We start from the raw sequence: 3848 nt of genomic DNA on the forward strand, positions 1-3848 counted from the left end.
GCTCTTTTAGTATGGAAACTCACACAATCTAGTCATACTGATCACAAGAGTTCAAAAATAAGTTAAAATAGTGAGCTGTTGTTAAGCATAAAGCATTTCAGGGTAACAAATAACTGCACAATAGAATTAAAGCAAAAACTAAACACACTGGAGGACTATCTGATAAAAACTAATATAATGCTGGTTTGTAGACCATATTTTGTCTCAGTCCTCAGTGCACTCTTGCAGCTTAGCATGCAGCAGTTAATAACAACTTAAGTGATTACATAGGGGTAAACAGATGACAACAAGCATCCGAGTCCTGCCAAAAAGTTCTTTTTGAACCCAGCCAGTTATTGGAAATATTGCCAAAATGAACTTCCACCAAAATACAACAGCCTGTGAACTTGAAAGAAATTTACAAGTACAGAGACAATATGAAATAAGCTTTATTAATTAGCTGAGTTAGCTTGCTAATATCGCAACAGTGGTTGAGTGCACAACCTTAAAGCTAGCGGCACAATACTTGTGATTTGGTCAGCGCCACATTAAACCCATAAAAAAGGCCATGTGTCAGTTTATTAGGTCAAGTTTGGTCATGACATACAAGCTGGACCTTGTCCGCTAAAGCTACATTAGCTAAAGCAAACATTTCGGTAAAAGAGAAAAACACACATCATGCCATAGATTCAAAACATGTTCCAACTTTTGTAGCTCTCTTTCCTTATAGTTATAACCAATGTTACTCACCTTGAAAGCATATTCCAAAGAAGACGATTAGAAAACGTCCAAGTAAAGTGAGCATGTCGTTAACCGCCAATTCCCCATGATGCACCTCGGTAGCAGTCACGTGAGGCAGTTTTGAATCCTGCTGTGCTCAACTTACCCACATTGTCAAGTTCACATAAGTTGCTGATTTAGCTGGACATGAGTTTTCAAGTTAGCTTTTTTTGGTGTAATTGGGACGTTTTTAACTTATAATTCTATGTTATAACAACAACTTCAGTCATCTATCGTCAAACTGATATAGAATAATATGTTGAAATAACAAACATCTAGAATTACATTTTACAGTGTACACACTGATGAATGAATGACAGGCATTTTGGGGTTCAGTATCTTGTCCAAGGTCACTTTGACATGTGGTCTGCGGGTCTGCAGTCGCTCTTCTGATAAATAGACTACCAGTGTGACCTCTTGAAAGTAAGCTGCCCTGGACAGCCAGGGCAGTGAATTAATGCTGTATGGCAACTCTTCCTGTTGCTATGTCACATTAGCTTACAGTTGTTGATTCTGATCCCAAAAGAATCAAAGTGGAATACAAATAGATACTAATAAATAAATAGCAATATTTTAATTTAGTTTATTGCGTATCCAGCTGCTCACTGTGCTAGACTCTGGACAGATCACCAGTTTATTGCAGAGCTAACAAAGACAGACTGCCCTTCAGACAATGACAGGAGAACAGAGCACTCAGGAAAAAATGCAGCAGACACCAGGACAAAAAATGATAAGAGAACCAAACACTATGTAGAAATAAATAGCAAAAAAAAAAAAAAAGTCCACCTCTGCTGTGATCTTGTCAATATTTATTTACAATGTGTGGCCATCAGAAATATGGCAGCACTGACAAAAAAGAAGTGATAAGGAATTTGACTTTAGACATGATCTCAGCTAGATTGATTCTCCTTTTCCAGCCCTACAACAGAAGCAATACCACTGTAATTCCTTTTATTTCCAGCAAGGGGTGCTCAGAGTTACATTAACACAGTATTCTGTTTGTTCAAATAGATATCATAAAAATATAACACATCGGTTTAGAAAGATAATGATATAGCATAAATGCCCGCAGTATTTAATTTATTTGCACACCTGTTACCAACTTCTGAGCAACAAAGATTAACAAAAGGTCAAGGTAACATTTAACTTGTTAATGACCTCTGCTGCTGCTCAGTACACAGAATACACACAATTATGTATATGGAGATCTTCAAAAATGGTCAATCAAATTAATTTTTGTTCCAGTTTGAGGAAATTAATTGGAAATATGTAAAGTATAAAGCACTTTTCTCATCTGGTGTCATGGTTTAACCTTCAGGTTCCTCAGGGATAAAACCTGTGGCTGTAATCCATGTTGTCTGAAGAACTAGAGGCGGAGAAAAAAACAAGCCATAAAAAACAGAAAAAAGGCTTCATGTTATCGCTGGACAAAGTGAATATAAGTATGAAAAAAGAAAATAAAACAGAGGTTAGTCTGACCTCTTCCAGTCTCTCCTGAATGTCCGACTCTGACAGCTGAACAAATGCCCGCAGTCTCGCTTTCAGTCCAATAACATAATCTATTTACACAAAAAACAAATATTATACTAATTAATAATGACATAATGATCATGAAATCTTTATTTATAAAAGAAATTAAAGGAGTATTTATTCTTGGATACTGTATTTAAATGTATGTTGTTATTCACAGCATCCAAGTTTTTGTTAATTAGGATTGTAGAGATATACACGTAATACACTATAAAGTAAATTACAGAAATGTTGTAAATGATCAAATGATACAAACAATATACCTGAAGGGAGGATACAGTAAATGAAAAAAATGCAAATACTTACTAGGCCCTTTGAATGTAGAAAGTACAATCAGTTATGCGTTTACATGGAGAGAAAACAAAACAGAATTAACTATAAACACAATATCTACCTATAAATGTATTCTTCAACACTAATAAACAAGGAAAGGGAAAAAATCACATGCACTGATGAGCAGCAAAAGGAAGATGTAACAAAAAAAAAAAAAACTAAACCAAAGAAAAAAGTCAAAAACAAAACCAAACCTGTTATTCTTCCAGCTTGTACTCATCATTAATTTACTTACCAGTAAAGGCAGTAATGCTGACTCCACTGCTTCTGACGTTCTCAAACACAGAGTAGAGAGTGAATGTGTATCGAGTTCCAGCAGTGAGAGATGAGACTGTGTGAGTTACTGGTCCATTTCCAGCTGGTGCACTGATGTTTGTCTCTGTACCATTAAACTGGAGAACAAAGCTGACATTGTTGTTGACTTTATTCCACTGCAGAGTGATGCTGGTTTCATTTTGTCCTGTTGATTTGAATCCTTCTGCATTTGGAGGAGCTGAAAGAAGACAGCAGGCAAGTGACTTGATCAGCACATTGCATCTGTTGTTGTATTTTATCTTTTTTATTTCCATCCGATGCATCCTGTCACAATTTTAAGGTAGAATGTGATGTTTTTTAAGTCTTACCATTTTTTATTAAGAGTAAATCCGGAAAATACCTCTAGTATTTTTTGTAAATCTGATATATCTTATTGTGTTGAAGAGAATGAGCAAGTCAGCGAAGTACTCAGTGGACACACTATTGAGTGCTGCATAAACTGACTGAATAATTTTAAGGCAATTATCTGTTCATCTGGCAGCCAATGAAGTAACGGAGCCAGTAATGGGTTCATAAGTACAATCTTCTATGTATGTGTAATGTCTCTGGGTGCTACAAGCTGATAATGATAACTTTGGATCCTACAAATAGAGCATTATCATAGTCTAACCTGCTTGATATGTATGCATATCTTAAGCAATCTCTAAGAGTCAAATTGATACTGTCTGTGATCATGACAGAGTGGCCCAAGCTAATTAAAATGGCTTTTTTCTTCCACCTTGTTTTGACACCAGCATCATCATGGTGGCTGCAGTTGTGAGATCCATACCCAAAGTGGTAGCATTCAGAGAGTGCTGACTAACTGCCAGTGCATGCAACACTAGCTAACCAGATGCCTGTCCAAATAGTGCCACTTTCTGGTGCTGAGTGGACCCAGCCACAGCCAAGCTGTGTACACACCACCTGAGCAT

The 3848-nt window shown here is 36.5% G+C and overlaps 1 long non-coding RNA gene across 1 annotated transcript; it reads right to left on the reverse strand.

The window, feature by feature from the left end:
* Positions 1-1366: 1366 nt before the first annotated feature.
* On the reverse strand, positions 1367-2895 carry LOC102079239 (uncharacterized). Its single transcript, XR_002057346.2, has 4 exons — positions 2858-2895; positions 2596-2601; positions 2239-2318; positions 1367-2125 (listed from the first exon to the last, which is right to left on the reverse strand). It is a non-coding gene; the product is annotated as an uncharacterized LOC102079239 (long non-coding RNA).
* Positions 2896-3848: the final 953 nt, after the last annotated feature.

This window comes from Oreochromis niloticus, linkage group LG3 (genome assembly GCF_001858045.2).
Source record: "Oreochromis niloticus isolate F11D_XX linkage group LG3, O_niloticus_UMD_NMBU, whole genome shotgun sequence".
NCBI lineage: Eukaryota > Metazoa > Chordata > Actinopteri > Cichliformes > Cichlidae > Oreochromis > Oreochromis niloticus.